The sequence below is a fragment of the Dasypus novemcinctus genome, chromosome 16, assembly GCF_030445035.2.
Source record: "Dasypus novemcinctus isolate mDasNov1 chromosome 16, mDasNov1.1.hap2, whole genome shotgun sequence".
NCBI lineage: Eukaryota > Metazoa > Chordata > Mammalia > Cingulata > Dasypodidae > Dasypus > Dasypus novemcinctus.
The window spans coordinates 87,740,891-87,760,944 of NC_080688.1; positions in this window are offsets into that span (position 1 = coordinate 87,740,891).

The window sequence follows — 20,054 nt, forward strand, 5'->3', positions numbered from 1 at the left end:
AGTTATCAGAATTTCAAGTGTCTAAAGGCTATATAGAATCTTAAACCTCAAAGATGAATGAAAACAATTGGGTAGAAAAATAATAAAACCTTTAAGTTAAAATGTGACAATCAGTGGTTCCAGTTTCCAGATCTTGCTCTGTGGGCCTTAGATGGAAGCAGTCTACTTCATGTAGCCAGAGTGTTGATCCTGAGGTCTTGGCTGGAAGCTGTTTCCTCCTCCATGGTTGTGTGTTTATGAAGGATTCCTAAAAATACCCAGCTATAGGTCCCCGACCTGGACAGTTTTCCAGTGATTCATAGATGGCTTATGTCTCTTTAGTTGAGAAATGTGTATCTAATGCTCTGGGAGGTTAATGTCATAGTAGTCATTAACTGCTCCTTTTTAATACAGAAGGATCCAGCCATTCTGGAAGACTGTTTGGCAGTTTCTCAAAAAGTTAGTTATAGATTTGCCATATGACCCAGCAATTCTACTGCTGGGTATATACCCAGAAGATCTGAAAATAAGGATACAAACCGATATATGTACACCAATGTTCATAGCAGCATTATAAACTATTGCCCAAAGTGGGAATCAACCCAAATGCCCATCAATGGATAAATGGATAAATAAAATGTGGTATATATATACAATGGAATACTACTCAGCTATAAGAAGGAATACAGTACAAATACATGTGATAATATAGATGAATCTTGAGGACCTTATGTTGAGTGAAGCAAGCCAGGCATTGAAGGTCCAATACTACATGACTTCTCTGATATGAAACAAACAAACTGAGCTGTCTCAGAGAGCTAAAGACTGGAAGATAGGCTTAAAGGAATCTGGGGAGGAGAGGAAGGTTGCGAGCTGATGCCTATATGGGTGAAGTCTATAATAAGCTGGAGGTAAGTATTTGTACAGGGAAGGGATAAGATGGGGGCATAGGGATACCTTTGGGTGGGGCTTTGTGCGCTTGAGGGGAGCTAGGGTTAGGAGGATGGGTCAGATGACCCAAGGAATTGGGGGGGGAGAGCTAGGGGGAACCGTTGAATATGGGAGAATGTCAGGTATATGGCTGAAACTATACTGTTCAGAAAACTCTTTAGAAAATATAATAAGGAAAGATCATGTGTTTAAGGTGCTTAAGTGGGAGCATCTGGTACAGGGGCGAGCTTCTAGGGAGTATGTGAGTGCTCATTTTGTCATAGTGTGTTATATCATTGGGCAGAGACCCATACAATGAGTGTGAAAGTGTACCCACATCCTGGGGAGACCTGATGTTCCCAAAGAGAGGATATTGTATCTCTAGAGAGGATTGCTGGCTCCCAATTAGTTAGGGCAGTCTAGTATGTCAAGCCTTCAGCATTGTTGCAGTATCTGGAAATCTGGTTCCTCAAGTCATGAAGATTGAGTGTCATGGTGTGCCCTGAGGGGAGGGGGTGAGAGGTGTAGCATGGATGGAAGCAGGGCAACTGGGGGGCAATGGAAATGCTCCACAAGATCATGCAATGATGGACATGTCAACTTACATCTAAAGTGTATAACAGTCTATAAACTAAAACGTAAAACATAAGGAAACTAAAAATTTAGAACGCCGTACAGTCTAAAATACAAACAATAATGTAAACCAAAATGGAACCATGTTTGATAGCTATGTTTCAAATTTGTACATCAGCTGCAGCAAATATAACATGAACTTGTAAAGAGATCATTGTTGGGAAAAGGGGAAAAGACTTTGATATTGAATGGGTCCTTTATAAGGCTCACTGTGAACCAAAGGTTTTGAAGCAAATATTGTTGATCAAGTTCTTAGACTTGAAACATTAGCTTTTTTAGTTGATTTACATCCTTTCCTAGAGGAGTGGGTATTTCCTGGGACAAATCATCTAGTTATTTCTACTAATTCAGTATTGTTTAATATAGGCACAGGAAAGGATTACTGCTCTCAGTTTTGTTCATTTTAGCCCTATAGAAGAAATTATTTATAAGAAAATATATTCTTTAAGATTTGAGAGAAAAGAAAGTCTTGAAACATCGTAATGGATCATCTTAGGCACAATGATTTAACATGAATTGAAATCATGTATTGGGGTTTGCAAATCATTTGATATTTATATTAAAACTTGTTTAACTTTAAGGCATGGTACACATTAAACCTGCAATTTTTAAGTAGGCTCCATGTTGGATGGTATTTTCATATCCACCCTTCACATTTGGCTTCCGATAAAGCAATGTTTAATTGCTTTAATGTAGGCTAATTTTGAACAGAGTTTGATATGGATCAATGGTCTTCAACTGGATTATACTGGTCACTTAGTGTACATGAATCAGAGTTGCCCAGACATTAATAGTTATAGCAAATTAAGTTGAAGAGCTTAAAGCTCCAATTGTATTCATTCTCTGAACCGATCTTCCTAAAACTTAGTCACTTAGTCAAGATGACATGCTGGTTTTAGTTTTACACCTCATATTTCACAATTTCTCTTCTCCCAATGTATAAAAGAAAGACATGTTTCTATCATATACTGAATCTCACTGTAATGTTTTACTCTAACAGTACGAAGGAAGTTAATTGAAATTACTATTCTTGATATTGAAGAAAATGAGTTTAAAGGCTGGATAATACAAAATTTTAGAGATAAATGCTAAGAAGTTCTTTGCTTTCAACAAAATTTTACAAGCACTTAATTTGTCAGATACCAGATAATACATTTTTTTGTGGGTTCCTGTGATTTTTGGAATTTAACTCAGAGGAATTCAAAGAGTTACAAGTTATTGCTATAATAAAAGGCCTTCAATTCCTATCTAGTTTCTGTAAATATGATTTCTTAATACTTTCTTCTATAAACATAGCAATAAGAATATAATTCATTCTTAAATGTCTGATTTTAGCTGTAAATAATATTCACTACTGAAGTCCTGAAATAATTGCAGAAAAATAAAACAAAGGAAAACTTAAAAAACCTTAGTGTTTTTAAAGAGATTTTATTCTAATAAAACTGTAAGCTTTATGTTTAGTAGTAATTATTTTACTAAATTTATTTTGCTTTGATAAATTACATATAAATTCAAATTATCATGTAATCAAGAATAATTTAACATGAAAAATTAAAAGTATAGCCATAATTTTGTTACAGAGATATTACTGAGTGCTAAAATAAGCCTGAAATATATATTAGATTAGGGTAAAATTGTCAGGTATAAGTGATAGGGAAATATGAGTTCAAGGAGAAAAAGAAATGATGTAAAATTTCAAATTCTTGCAGGACAGTTTGCTCACACAATAATATATTTTGTATATGGGCAGTAGTAGCAATCAGATCCCCACTGGATATTTACAGAAAGGCTTGTGTTCTTTGAAAAGTTTAATAATTTATCCATTTGGAGTTAATTTTGTATATGATGTGAGATATGCATTGAAGTTCATTTTATTTTGGCATATGGATAGGCAGTTGTTCCAGTACCATTTGTAGACAAGAATATTCTTTTTACAGTAAATTGCCTTTGAAACATTGATGAAAATTAGGTGTCCATATATGTATGGGTCTATTTCTGATCTTTATTCTGATACATTGATCTAGTCATTTATCTTTATACCATTACAGCCTACTAGATGATTGTAGCTTTATAACAAATGTTGAAATCAGAGAGTGTTAATGTTCTGACTTTGTTCTGCTTTTCAAATGTTTTGGTTATGCTAGTTTTTTTGCATTTCCATATACATTTTAAAATAAACTAATCAATTTTTCCAACAAAGCTTTCTGGATTTTTGATTGGGATTACACGGAATCTTTTTTTTTAATTTATTTTTAAAATTTATTTCTCTCCCCTTCCTCCCCCACCCCCCAGTTGTCTGCTCTCTGTGTCCGTTCACTGTGTGTTCTTCTGTGACTGCTTCTATCCTTATCAGTGGCACCGGGAATCTGTTTCATTATTTTTTTAAAAGATTTATTTATTTATTTATTTCTCTCCTCTTCCCCTCCCAACCCCCTCGTTGTCTGCTCTCTGTGTCCATTCCCTGTGTGTTCTTCTCTGACCACTTCTACCCTTAGCAGCAGCACTGGGAATCTGTGTTTCTTTTTGTTATATCATCTTGTTGTGTCAGCTCTCTGTGTGTGTGGAGCCATTCTTGGGCAGGTTGCACTTTCTTTCGTGCTGGGCGGCTTTCCCTACCGGGCCACTCCTTGCGCGTGGGGCTCCCCTATGCGGAGGACAGCCCTGTGTGGCACAGCACTCCTTGCGCGCATCAGCACTGTGCATGGGCCAGGTCCACACGGGTCAAGGAGGCCCAGGGTTTGAACCATGGACTTCCCATATGGTAGATGGATGCCCTATCCATTGGGCCAAGTCCGCTTCCCGGCACTGAATCTTTCGATAAATTTGTGAGGAATTGACATCTTAATAATATTGTGTCTTCTCATCCATGAACAATTCTCTCTCTTTTTATTCAGGTATTCTTTCATTTCATTTCTCTGAACTCCTATTTTGCAGTTTATAGTATGCAGGTCTTACACTTTTCTTTCAGATTTATAACTAAAGTATTTCACACTTTGATGTTATTGTAAATTGTATTTCTTTTACTTTCAAGTATTCAGTGACAATATATAGAAATATAGTTGATTTTTATCTATTGATCTTGTATCCTACAATCTTACTAAAGTCACTTATTCATTCTAGTAGTTCTTGTAGATTCCATAAGATGTCCTATATCGAAGGTCATGATGTCTGCAAATAATGACAGTTTTAAGTTTTTCTATGTAATGATTTCACTTTTCTTGCCTTATGTCACTGGCTAGAACCGCCAATAAAACGGTTACTAGAAGTGGTGATAGTAGACATCCTGGCCTTGTTTCTGATCCCCTTAAACATTTAGTTTTTCCCTGTAAGTATGATGTTAGCTGTAGGTTTTTTGTAGATGCCCTTTATCAACTTGTAAAAATTCTCTGGTTTCCTTCTATTCCAAAATGTGTTGACATTTTTGTATTTCTGGGATTCGATGCCTTTCTGATAGGAACAGATAGATTTCTACGCTCTGTGGGAGTAGAATACTTTAATCTTTTCAGGTAGATCCCCAGCCTTCAGTAATTTTCTCACGTGCGTGCAGTAAGTGGTATTCTCCTGAATACTGGAAGGTACCCTCTGCAGGTCTCTAGAGTCTGTCTCTGTATTTGGTACTTTGTCCCGTGAACTCTCTTTGTTCTCCCTCCACTCTCAGGTTTTTAACTCAGGGAGTCCTCCAGGTTATGTCTGAGTTCCTTGCCTTTTACCTTGACCTTCATATTATTTCCATGTAGTAAGGTGGGGCAGTTGCAGGGCTCACCTTGCTTGTTTACCATCCCTTGGGATCACTGTTCCTCAAGGGTTTATCTTGAAAAACCCTTATTTCGTATATTTTGTTATTTTTTAAAAATCCATTTTATCCATTTTTAAAGTTGTTTCAGGTGGGAGAATAAGGCTAGTCCTTGCTACTCCATCTTGGTCAGAGGAGAACTGTAAAAAAATATTATGTAGATGTTCAATTCTGCTTTTAATTTCGTTAATGGTATTGCTACATTGTAATAGTTAATGAGTAATTTACTATTAATAAAAGACTTTCCAGGTAAAAATTGTCTTCATTTAAATAAATTTATCACGGGCTAAATCCAGTTAGGAGTGACTTGCTACACTTGAATAAGATCATAATTATAATCAGCTAGAAAATTTCATTTTCAAAGAATAGTCTACCTTAAAATGAGGCAAACAGCCCATTTTTGGAAAATAAATGTTGCTCATTAAATCTTATTTGGAAAGTTAGGGTAGATAACCCATGATATACTAGAGACCCAAACAAGTGAATGAATTTATCAGAGTCCAGCCCTTATCTTTGTATTACAAATGGCTCTGGGGATCGTCTGAAAGTGTGTAACACTAAGAATACCCCATGACAAGAAAATAAACACGTGAAACTATTGATGGAGATGAGCTAGTGTCCAAGTACTCTCCCACTTGAAATCTTAACTGCCATGAATTCGAAGCATTTAATCTGAAAGGCTGCCAGGATAACCCAGCAGCTACATGTAAGCAGCATGTGCCACTCAGAAATGACCCTTGCTTTATTAATCTGGGGTCCCACCATGTTGTTATCTGCTAGTGCACCTGTGCTGAGCACTGCTTCTTAAAACTTATTAAACACTGCCGCGTTTTGAATGTTTTTTTGTGGTTTGTGTCTCCAATTATCTATGAGAAGCTCAACCAGATAGAGTCCTGTGAAGAAATACACAGGGGTGTATATTTACTCAATACTAGGACTGAATTAGGTTTATGTCTTATTCATGAATTGCTCCCTTAAGGACTTCTCTAACTATAGGTGGTGGTGGTAGTTTCTCAGCTCTCCACTGTTTCAATGCCTTAACTCTGTTCACAAAATTGTGGAATTAATACTTAACCAAGTTAAAGAATTTTCTTGATGATATTATTTTCCTCTCTGATCATGATTATTCTTACAAAATAGCATGCAAGACCGGGAACTAAATATGAGGGGGTTGATTTTCTTAAGCAAAAAGAGCAAAATTGGGATAGAATATGCCACAAATTTTGAGAAAATTTCCGAGAGCTCATTGGAGATATGGAGTCCTCTGCTCCCAGAAAGGCGTGGAAATGAGGACATAAAATGTGAGCCCACATGTGCAGAGAACTTGAAACTGTGTGATAGTAGGCATTTAATGAATATTAGTTTTGTTTTTCTTCCTTTTCCCAGTTTAACTTATGGATAATATTGTTATTCCTTTGAAACAAAAGTAGCAGTGACATCTGGGCATTTTTTCTGCAAGTTTAAGTTGGATTCTGTGCCTTCATTCAAACCACTATCCACATTTGGTCTACTCTTGCTAGACAGCAATACCCTCAGTCAAAACCAAGAAGTTAGGCAGTATCTCAGTCCTCTGAAACTGACCTTTAAACTTTCCATCCTGCATTTTCCACTATTGATAGAATTTCTGAATCCCAATAATTTCAGACAACCGCATATCCAAATATATGTATGAAACTTATTATAGACCAATATATTGCATAAAATACATAGTCTACAGATTAATTCAGCTATTTTTCAGGTTTTTGCCCAATGCCACCTCTAATATTGTCAAGTGATGAATGTTCTAATTTTTTATGAAATAGAGAAATCCTTAATAAAAGATCCAAACAAGGTCATCTTTCTTATTTGTGTGTTTCTATTTCACGTTGACTTATAAAAAATTTTTGTATTATACAATCTGGAGGTATACTGCTAAAGAAGAATAAAAATAGACAAAGGTGATATCGTTGCTTAAATGTTACTAACTTCAGAAGACTAGAATTTCTAAGTCAGAAGTCATAGGTCATATACTAAACTTGGCTTTTCCTATAGATTTTGCTCTTCAAACTCTAGACGGAATAAGTTATTATAATAAGGAAGTATACAGCACAGAGACAGCTATCGAAACAGTGCTGAAGTCCAATTGATAGCTTTGGCTTTTGATATTTAAGTAAAAATTATCTCACATCATTTTAACAACTTTAATTTCTGGGAATCTTCTGCCCCCATGAAACCAGGAGAGAGTTTTTGATGAAATAATATTTTGCATTTTAGAAATGTGAAACAACCAGTCATGACAGATGGTTGGAAGGAATAAAACAGAAAAATACTGTGTTCAGAATTCTGTAAGCTTTATGTAAGACTATTTGAAAAGATAAAATTGCCTCTGGCTGCCTTCCTTAGGAAAGATGTAGAGCGCTGGAAAGTACTTTGGAGTCATGAATTAATCGGCACTCACTTTTCTAAATGATTCTCTGTGATATTATTCTCATTCTACAGATAAGACAGCCTCAATCAGAGAAAGATTCCTGTACTGGTCAGGTGGGGGGGTCAGTGGGAGAATCAGTGGGGATCTGGAGAGTTGACTTGGTGAAGTATTCACAAACCAGCAATCATGGAGAGAGTGTCTGTAAAAATGCGACTTTGTGATTGAGATTAATTTAGAGTTTGAATGCTTTTGAAAGTCATATCTGGAATATAAAGATAAGGCATCTGCAGCCACCTGCTTGTTTTGATAAACAGAACTACCCCATGCTTGTGTTATCATTGTCTAAACATCACATAATATATTAGGTTTTTGTAAAGGAAACAATACCTTTTTGTAATTTTTAAATTCTTAACTTGCTGTTTTGGGATCAAAACAGTGATCCCAGTCTGAAATAATTCTTTCTTTTTTGTTTTACATTTCTTTCATTAACTCTATTTAAATGTTTTTCTCACTTTTTCTTACAACAGTGCCAAGATAGCCTTACTTTTAAGAGCTACCTTAATGAATGTGAATTGCTAACAATATTTTGCAAAAGGGACTCTATGTAGATGTAAAGAGGTTCATTTTGAATATAAATGAATCAAATGTATTGGGTAAATGTTACTGCATTTGCTTTTAGTCAAAAAACTATGAAGAAGTGATTATTCTCAGAAAGAACTATTTCTGATTAATATCCTATTAAGACTACTCGGCTGTAAGAACAAACACACTACAAACACATGTGATAACATGGATGAATCTTGAGAACCTTATGTTGAGTGAAGCAACCCAGACATTGAAGGACAAATACTACATGACCTCAATGATATGAAATAAACAAGCTGCCCTAGATAGCAAGAGACTGAACGATAGGCTTACAGGAAATCGGAGGGTGGAGGAAGGATATGAGCCGATGTCTGCAGGGGGGGAATTTAAGACGAGATGGTGGTAAGTATGAACACAAAGAAGAGATAAAATGGGGGCAAGGGGTTGCCTTTGGTTGGGGCTTTACGGGTTTGAGGGTGGCTGGGGAGGGATGGTTGGGTAACGTTGCCCAAAAGTGGGGGGAGGGAGGGGGAGCATACGAACACAGGAGAGGGTCAGGAGGTGGTGGAGAGTAAAATGCCGAGAAAATCATATCAAAATATAATAAAGAGGGTTACCTGCTTAGAATGCTCGGAGGGGAGGGTCTGATGCAGGACGGGCTCCTGGGGAATGCCTAAATGCTCATTCTGCCAGAGTGGGTGACACCATGGGGTAAAATCCCAAGTAGTGAGAGTGGGGGTGGACCCACATCCTGGGGAGGACTAATGCCACCAAATAGAGGGAACTGTATCCCTCGAGAGAAAGGGTGGCTCCCAGGGCATTGGGGCAGTTGAGCAAGTTAGGCCCTGAACACTATTCCATCTATTTCTGGAAGTGGCTCCTCAGGAAACGAAGGTTGGCTGTCACTGTGGGCACCAAGGTGGAAGGGAAAATGGACGTTAAATGTGTGGAACCAAAGTAAAAGGGGGGCAAGAGAGGAGTTTTTTGAGAGTACACAAGGATGGATATAAAACATGTAATATTACACCATAACATATAGGAGATGACAGACTGATAATGTAAACCATAATGTAAAACATAGGATAACTAAAAATGTAAAGAACTGTGTATCCTAAAGTATGCACCATAATGTAAGCACAGATATTACCTTGTTAGAAAGCTAATATCTCAGACTCTGTACATCACCTTAAGTAAATATGATGTGAAAAGGGTGTAAGAGTATAGCTGTGGAAGGAAAAAGGTTTTGTGGTGGATGTATGGGAGTGCTGTATATTATATATATGCATTGCTGTGGTCTAGGACTCCTGTGAAGAAATGCTGAATAATTAGGGGGGGGGGGGGGAAAGGATAGGATGTGGAATTTTTTCAAGTCAACATTCTTTATCTAAGTTCTTTAACTTTATCCAAGTTCTTTATCCATCCTTTAAACCCATCGCTATAGACCATTCCCTAGTAAGGGACCATGACATTATATTGGGCTTCAAATTTCGGGGAGTTCTGGACCACAGAGTGTTTCAACAATGGCAATGGAGGGATACTGGTATGGGATACCAATGACAGGTGATATATGGCTGACAGGGAGCTGTACAGAACATATGTCCAGGGGGCATGGTAATGATTGGATATACTCATAATGGCAACAATTAAAAACCACAGCAGGGGGGGTACTGGGTTCCTGGCCAGTGGTGCTCTGCCGCGGTCCCTAGGGGAGCAGCGACAGTCTCCCAGGTACAGCGGCGGGGACCTGGAGGGAGTGAGGGTTCAACAGTGAGCCCCTGATGCTAATGACTATGCTTGTGAGCTGATAAACCTAAAATAAGAACAAGGCCTAGAGCAACATTGTGCCTGGGAATTTCCTCCTGTCAGCCTTCATGTTACTCAAATGTGGCCAGTCTCGAAGCCAAACTCAGCATGTAAATGCAATGCCTTCCCTCCAGCGTGGGACATGACACCCGGGGACGAGCTTCCCTGGCAACGAGGGACCACTATCAAATACCAACTGATGATGCAACTGGAAAAGGACCTTATACGGAAGGTTCAATGTGGATCAGCAGAATATCCATGTCTACATAAAATAACATGACTTTAAAATGCTGTTTGACCTAAAGTAAGGGGGAAATGGAAAGGAGAAATGAGTTTATATGGCTACGAGTTTCTAAAAAAGAGTCTGGAGGCTGGCAGAAGGATTGCCCTCATGCACAACTGAGCAGAGTCAGAGAGACAGATAAAGCAGATACAACCCCCAGATATTGGTTCCTTTGAAGGCTAAAGAGACCCATGAGAGTTATGGCCATGGCCGATGGGGTTAACTACCAGGGCAGATGGCCCCTCTTTGGAAATGGTGTTTATGTGTGATGAATCTGGACTCAGATGGGATCTCCCTTCATAAGACTTTCATGCTAATGTGCTGGAGGTGCAGTTAACGTTGGGATTTAAGATATATTTAGGGGATTTGAATCTCTGGACTGACAATGTGATAGCCAGGTCCTGAGCCTCAACAGACTCCAGCACCTACAATCTGATTTATTGGACTTACCGCACTCAGCTAAGATGGAGTTGAAGAAGGACAACCACCACACCATGGAGCCTAGAGTGATTACAACTGAAAATGGGAGGATTACATCCAGCATCCATGTGGAATTTGAGCCTCCTCTTGACATAGAGGTGCAATGGACACAACCAATCCAATGTCCACATAGAAGAGGTGGTATTGGATTGAGAAAAGTGGACATGGTGGACGATGGGTATGGGGAAAGGCAGGAAGAGATGAGAGGTGGAGGTGTCTTTGGGACATGGAGCTGCCCTGGATGGTGCTTCAGAGGCAATCACCAGACATTGTAAATCCTCACAGGGCCCACTGGATGGAATGGGGGAGAGTATGGGCCATGATGTGGACCATTGACTATGAGGTGCAGAGGTGCCCAAAGATGTACTTACCAAATCCAATGGATGTGTCATGATGATGGGAACGAGTGTTGTTGGGGGGGGAGAGGGGGGGGTGGGGGAGCGGGGTTGAATGGGACCTCACATATATATTTTTGATGTAATATTATTACAAAGTCAATAAAAAAAAAAATCCTATTAAGCAGGTTATTTTACCCATCTGTAAAATAGAAATACAGTCTCGTTGTTGTTAGTTTCCTGTTTCAAAATGTTTAAAAGTACATAGAAAAAATTCTGGGCTGAGTATCATCTATTACCATTAATTTAGGATTAGCTGTTTGTCAGCAACTTTATTACAAGTAATAAACAGAGTCTCTTTTTGACTTATTAGAAAGATATATTTGTATTTTGGCATTTTGGTGAAAGTATAATGTACTCCAGCCTTGTTCATTTTATTTATATTGTCATTAACAACTCTATGAAATAGAGCCTTTTTAGCATCATGCATTGAAATTCATACATATTTGTATGTTTTATGTTCATTCATTTAAACAGATATTAATGTTCATTAAATTGAAACTGAGGGAAGCATTGTCTGAAACCATGAATATGCATAGGTTGTCCTGATATATTCTTTGGAATGTAATGTAATATTTGAGAAAACAATCAAATTTCATTCTTTTAAATATTTATGTTTGAATTATAGTGAAATATGGACAATTGCTTATATTGAGAGTATGTGAGCTTATAAAAAATAAAAGGCAAACCCTTGAGCTGAGGGCTTCATGGTATGACTATGTACATGGATTTCCATAATTATTTCCCAGATGTTTCTGCTATCAAAGGAGAGTGGCCCATATTTAGGTCCGAGTTCTACGCTATTGTTGTTGATCAAGGGCTGGACCAAAATGAACTCAAGTAGGAACTTTTGCCTTTATTATATGACTAGAGAATCGACTGCCCTTATTAAAGAATGTGTTCATTTCTGCTTCCTACGGGGCATGTGTTAGGATGCAAAAAATAGTCTTTTTTTTCCCCAGGATGATCTTAATTAATAATAATTTAGTAACAAGGAGCTAGGTCATGCTTAATATATATTGTAATTCCCACCAGAAGCCAGAAACTTAATAATTGAGGCATATTATTAACCAGACTCTGTAAATGTAGTACAGTAGGATTGAACTCATGAATCACTGCTACATGAATTCAAATATAGTGAAGGTTTTTTGTGCCTTTCTCCACCTCCCCTAAATATGTCATTGTACACAATAAAAACCCCCAGGTTGCATAACTAACTGTAAGGTGATATCATTCAAAAGAAATAATTGAGAAGTGGATAGAACCATTTTTTTCTGTATGGAGGGTCTTACAGAAATCAGTTTCATTGCCTTGAAGTAGCATTTTTAAATTTAATGAATATTTTTTAGGTTTTCTCTTCCTGGAAATTGTAGTCAGGATTTCAGTCCAAGTTAATGTATTCATCTGGAGGAGATAATGTAATTAATTAAGCTGAATAACCCTACAAAATTAAAAGAGAAATAAAAGGGCTTTTGAAACTTTATAGTTATGGAACAAATTAGTAAATAACCATTTGATTGGATTAAATTTGGTTGAGGGCCCTTTGATTGGATTCCTTGATAAGATCAATTTAGGGCTTTTGATTGGACAATGTCAGTGAGGCATGACTCAGGTTGAGCTTCTGCCCTCTCACTGGGTCTGCTATAAACGGACCCACAGAGAGAGACAGACATAGAGACACAGAAAACAAAGCTGCCATATTTGATCCTGCCATGTAAGAGAGCAAACCCCAAGAGGCTGGGCCCATGGAGCAGCCCAAAAGGAAAGGGTGAACCCTGAGGGGAAGGCTGAAACCTTGCAGAGATTAGCGGCCATCTTGCTTCACCATGTGGCAACACACCATGATCAACAAACAGTAGCTGACCTTGGTGAGAATGCATCTCTGATGGCGCCTTGATTTGGACTTTTCACGGCCTTGGGACTGTAAGCTTTTACCTCAAATAAATCCCCTTTATAAAAGCCAACCCATGTCAGCGCCCTTTGACAAACTAAACAGGTGGTCTCACAGGTGGGAAAGTACAGCGAGGAAAAATTCATATCCCCGGAATCTAGTTCTCCATTCTGCACACCGGAGTTGGTGCAGTTGCATTATTACAATTTTATTTCAAGCTAAAACATTTTTTATTTTCTTATTTCCAAGAATATATAATATAGCAAAAGGCCAGGCATTATTTGAGAAACTAATATTGTCTACATTTTCTTCCTAGAGTACAAAAAGGGGCTATTGCCACTTCCTTACTGGCAATAAGGGAATCTAATTTTTGGGTCGTCCTTAATAGCTGCTATAATATATTTTGGCAATTTAATATGATGGAGAGGAAATTAAATACAAAGCCCTTTTTAAGATGGAACTCTGATAATTTAAATAACAGAGACTGCATAAATTATTACCCTGAAGACTCTGGCATTTCAAATCTGTTGTTATTTAAAATTCTCCGAGGAATTGGAAAATGTGGGTATTTGTTTATTTGTAAATATTACAGGGAAAGGTTGTGTGTGCTTCATTTAGTTCTGTGTTAGCTAGGAATTAAACTAAATACAGAAACGTGAAGAGCCTCTTTGGAATTTTTCTGGGGTTAAATATCAACACCAAATGACCTATTAAATAAAATTTCATTGATCAGTTCAAGTTAGATTAATCTTTTCATAGAATGTCTCATCTACTCTTTCATATTGAAAGTTCAAATGTATTCTGTCAGCCTACAAAAGATTTGTAAGAAGATAAATCACTCTGGAATTAATTCAACCTGCTCCTGTGGAACGTAAAGCCCAATAAGTGAAGGACACATATACTTAGAGAGCCAAACGAATGTGCTCTAAGTTTAAAGCTTGAAATCCTTCAATTGTCTCAGTTATTTTCTTGGCACATTCATTGAATCTACTTAGCTTCAAGCAATTGCATTTTCTTGCCACCACTAGGTGTCATCATATGTTTTTGACTTCTTCAGCATGCAGGTGGCTTTTAAGGACCAATGTAATTTTGAAGATTTTTATCAATGGTATCGGGTTCAGGTTAAAAGACAACAATGGGGAAGGAAGTGTTTTGACATAATAAGAAAGAGCAAATTAGATTCTGAAAAACAAAGACAGTGCTGTAAGTATAAAGATGGTAAAATAAAAATGGAGGCAATTCAAATCTTTTCCTTTAGTAAGGTATAAATGCCTTTATTGCATATTATGTAATAGCATAAAAAAAATCATTATAGGTTACTTTAAATGATTTTAAACCGTTTAGATAAAAGGCAAATCCATGAATTTTGCTTGAAAAATAAAGATCTTTTTACAGTGTCATTGAAATTATTTGTTTTTAGAGTTTGTTAAATACTTTCTAGAAGAAGAGGTGTATATTGGATACTTCATTGACATGATATAAAATTGAAAGAAAAAAGTTATAGTCCTTTCCCTCAATGGAGTTTATAACTGCTTTGGAAGGATAGTATTTTGAGTACAAAAATATATAGTATTTTTTCATATACATATTTCATATTACAGTATTATAGGCTATAAGTATATATTATATAATATATGTAATATAAAAATAGATGAACATATATGCTATAGAAATATTACACTAAAACTGGGCTTGGTGATGGAGTGATTGTGGCTGACCCTTGGTTTAGCAAAGGCACAGCTATGGCAGATCCTTCTGAAGCCAAGGATGTGATGACCAATCGAATGGCTCCCATCTTTCCAGCACTGGCCCCTGGGGCCAGCCTTCCTGCCGCTGGTCCTTATTGAGCTGGGCCAGTGCACTGTGGCAGGGATGGGAGCAGGCTTTCTGGACAGATGGGACTCTTCTTATGCCACTTATACTGTGACCTCGGAAAATCATCTAAGTTCTTGGCATTTAAGTTTCCTCACCTGTGAAACAGGGGTACTATTTCTTTTAATTAAAAAAATTTTCCCTCTTTATTTTTTTTGAATGTTATATTAAAAAAATATGAGGTCCCCATATACCCCCCACCCCCCTCACCCCACTCCTCCCACATCAACAACCTCTTTCATCATCATGGGACATTCATTGCATTTGGTGAACACATTTTGGAGCACTGCTGCACCACACAGATAATGGTTTATTTTATAGTTTACACTTTCCCCCAGTCCACCCAGTGGGCCATGGCAGGACATACAATGTCCAGCAACTGTCCCTGCAGTACCACCCAGGACAACTCCAAGTCCTGAAAATGCCCCCACATCACATCTCTTCTTCCCTCTCCCTACCCTCAGCAGCTACGGTGACTACTTTCTCCACATCAATGCTACAATTTCTTCCATTACTAATCACAATAGTTCCATAGTAAAATATCAGTAAGTCCACTCTAATCCGTCCTCTATTCCTCCAGCCCGTGGACCCTGGGATGTTGAATTCCACTCCTCCTCTATATCTATTGGTGTGACTGTTTTGCAAGACTAGAAAGGGTATGGGTGAGGATTTGGGCAGAAAAACAGGTAGCCTGTGCACCGCTGGGCAATTGCAGGAGAGCTGACTTGGGAACCCTTTAAGCAGGTGCAGGCGGGTGTGAGGCAATCTTGGGGAGAATGCAGCGTGCCAGCACCACGACAGCGGGCTGCTGCTCCGCGACTCCCACTGGTTAAGGGGTCCAGCTGGTCACAGCAACTAGGCAGGAAGCCAGAGGAGCCAGTACACCACCTTAACTCCCCCCTGCCTCCTTTTGTTGGGGCTCCCCGCGGGTGGAACCCACTAGGGGTCAGATTCCCAGGCATTCTTTGGTATGGTCCTCACAACTCCGGCCTCTACTGGACCTGGAGGAGCAGATAACGCATCCCCTGCGCCAGAGGCTTTCCTCCATCGTATACTGGGTGATGCCAGCACCCGCTTCCTATCTTTCAGAGGCTGACAGTAGCTCCCAGGGTAAAACTCAGAATTCTTTATTAAGAACAAATCACATACTGTCGAGCTACTGACTCCAACTGTCTGGAACTACCCTAGACCCTCACCAGGCCATGCCAGGCCGTGTCCTTCACCCTGTGCTTGAGCCGTGCTCTCCCCTCTCCCTAGAATCCCTTTTTCCTCTTTAGCAAACTCCTTGTCTTTCACAACTCAATTCCTCCAGGAGGAATCCCGGTTCAGGGTTAGATGCTCGGTTTTTCTCCTGTTGCCTATAAAATACCTCATTTACTGCTATCACCACATTAACTCTCTTGTACTGAAGTCATCGGTGGCTTGTCGTTCTCCCTCAGTAGATCTAAATTCTCCGAGGAAAGACAGGGTGTGTTCGGTTATTTTTTCCTTAGCAACTTGTACCCAAACATTCACATAAGGATTCTACAGACGTTTGTGGAATGAATAAATAAATATGCACAGTGCCTCGTTAAGTGCCAAGGAGCAGCGGGCAAACCATTCCCACTAACCTGCTGCTTGAACATGCTCAGGTGACCCAGCTAGCACGCAGTGGCAGGATAAAAAGGAAGTGCCTCAAGGTCCTTCTTTCAAAAAGAGACACCTCTGAAATTTGGCTGAAAGTGAGACACCCTGCTGGAATTTGCCTTCCATTCTCTCTTTGCAGTCTACCTTAGAATCACACAAAAAATTGACATGTAATTGAAAATTATTTCAAAATATCTTCACATTCAAGATGTGAAGATGCCTTGAAACTCCCAAAGTTTATAATCCTCTCTAGATAATAATAATGGTTTATGAAGGAATCTGAGAAAGTCATCAATTACAGCTCTACAGTGTTTCATTAATTTACACTATCAAGAGAATTACGTTACTCAAGTTCAATAATAAAGGAATTATAGAAACTGCAAGCAATAGTAAACTTATAACCCAAATCTCATTGGTAGAGTAATTATGAATTCCTGCAAGCTACTTAATTACTAAACATTTCAACCTAAGCATATAAATTACATACACGAGGTTTCTTTTTCCTTACACACACACACTCAGGAATTTGGAGCCCAAATCATCTGTACCTGCAATTCAAAGCCAAAATGAGTATGGAAATCTGAGAGTCAGCTAATGTAATTTTATAATTTGAAGCACTAATATGGGCCATTTGAACTCAAACTCTTTTGTTCATCTCAATAGTACCACACTTTTCTATGTGACCCAGATGATTTTTATTTTACTTTGTTAAAGATAAACTATTTTAAGGTGCTTTCCATTATATACATATGTTATGTTTCATTCACAGGCATCTTAAATCCATATCTAATTAGCATAATTCTCCATAATACAAAAAATGCACAAGGCTGACAAACAAAAAGGATGACTTGACAAAATTCCAAAAGATTATTCAAATGCTGCCAAAATTTTGATGTAGGCACAAATTTGCCCATCGTATTTGTGGCATGCTAAATAAGCCCTCCCCCCAAAGATGTCTGTGCCCTAATCCTTGAAATCAGGTGCGACTGAGATGGGGAGACTCCCCTGGATTAGACAGGTACATCCAAAGGGCTTCTTATGAGAGGAAGGCAGGATGATCAGGATCTGAGAGAGAAGATGGAAGGATGGAAGCAGAGGTCAGAGAGCAGAGAGGATGCTACACTGCTGGCTTTGACAATGGAGGGAGAAGTCAGGAACCAAGGGATGTGGGCAACCTCGAGGAGGTGGTGAAGGCAAGGAAATGGATTCTCCTCTAGAGCTCCCAAAAAGGAATCAGCCCTGCTGCCACGTTGACTTCAGTCCAGTAGAACTGATGTCAGCTTTCTGGCCTCCAGACCACAAGATAACAAATTTGCAATGTTTTAAGGCACTGCCCTTGTGGTAATTTGTTACAGCATCAGTAGAAAACTAGTACGATGTCAAAAGGAAGATTGATTATGCAATTAGAGACTGTCATGTGATTCTGTCATAGCATTTATTAAGCTTTTTTTTCCATGTCTCTCTCCTCCAGTGAGATTATAATAGTCTTGAGGCCAGGGACTCTATCTTACTCATTGCATTCAATGTTCCTTTCACCAGGTAGTGTGCAAGGTATCTTAATTGAATTAATGGCTGGTGTCATCATAAGCTGAGTAAGTGGGTTGCTCTGCCATGCTTTAAATTTCCTTGAGGAATGCAAGTAACATAATATATATAATGGGGCTTCTAATTGGCTGTATCCCAACTTGATATTTACCAGGGGACTAAAAGAAAAAAATAGTCAATAAAATGATAAATATTCAGCAGGTTTCTGAGCAGATTCAGTTGTGCTCATCTATGTTTTACACGCCCGCAACTTTTTAACCAATATTTGCAATTCAGGAAAGTTATTGAAAATATTTGAAAGTGCAGATTTTTATCTGAGGACTAAATTTGATGATCATGCATAATTATTGTAATATTGGAATCCTGTATTTGGAAGCAATATGAGATGTTAGACAGGTCAGCTCCCTAATATATGTAATAATCTCTTTAACATCATATCTGGCGGGTAATGTGATTCAGCTGCCAAAATACATGGAAATTCACATATCTGGGTTTTGGTAAGGTCCGCAAAGACTGAGTAATTCAGCAATGATCCTGATCTTTTCTTTTAGTTCTATACAATTATGAGGAGTGGAATGGTCTGTAATATCCTTTCCATTTCCAAAATTCCAAATTTCATATAAAACCATTCTTGAATAGGGAAAGTTTAAAAAGTACTGTAGCATTACCTCCTTCAACTTAGGTTACGTTTGTTGTAGTACAATATTTCAGAGATATTTTTAAGTAGAGGGGAAGTAGCTGATTAAATTTCATAGTGATAATAGTAATAATATTGCTCTCGTTATCATTTGAGATTTTTCAAATGCACAATGTAATCATGAGGTGTTGCTTTGTATTGCTTTGCTGTCTTAAGAAGTAAAAACCTTTTGTACTCCAGGTGTGAAAACCTCAGAAGGTGACATTTTACTAATGACTCCTCTAAGAAATTGACAAAGATTGATTCAGTGCTTTTACTGATGGCCCTCTGAGAAACAGGGTGCTTTCAAAATGACATTATAGCTTTGAATAGAAGCTGTGTTTGCTTTTGTTTACAGAAAAGAATGTTACATATCTTAATTACATAATGCATGTTTTATCTTTGTCTATAAATTCTCATTTGTCTCCTGTTTAAACATAGATGGTTAATTATGCTATTTGCTAAGATCTAATAACTTCAACATTATGAGTTAATATTATGCAACACCTTACCTGAGAGAACCTTAATAAAACTTACACATATTTTGCTAATGAAATCTCACCACTCCCTTGCGGATGGAGTTCATATGCAAGACTTTGTGTTTAAATAACATGCAAAGAAAGTTGACTAAAATCTGGACTCCGTTAATGATCCTAAGAGTCAAGCCAAGGAATCTTAAATTTCAAATACCATTCAATGGCTTTTGTTAATATGTTGGCATTTTCTTAATGTGAAATATTTTTCTCATGGGAAGCAATTATAGTCCCAGGGTTTTTCTACCCGCATAGAAAGGATGAATTGTTAAAGAACTGAATCTTGCTAGTATCTGTCCTTGTGGTTGCTTGGGGCAGATTCAGTCACCTGTTTCCATATATGTCACCCCACTTTATCTTTTCTAGTGCTTATTCTGAAAACAACGGCGATTTCAGAGCTATGAGTCTTCTCAGAGCTCCATTTTGGACTAAATTCCCTGGCAAAATGGAAACATAAATTCCTTCTGCTCACTCTTCTCCCAGATAGGCACACAAGACATCAGGGACTGATTTAAAAAGTCCACTCCAACCAATGAGGTTCTGAGGCTTCCAGTTTGAATTTCCATGTGAGAAGTACTTACCAGTCAAGATGAAAGCCCTGGCAAAGAAGGAAGAATAGATAA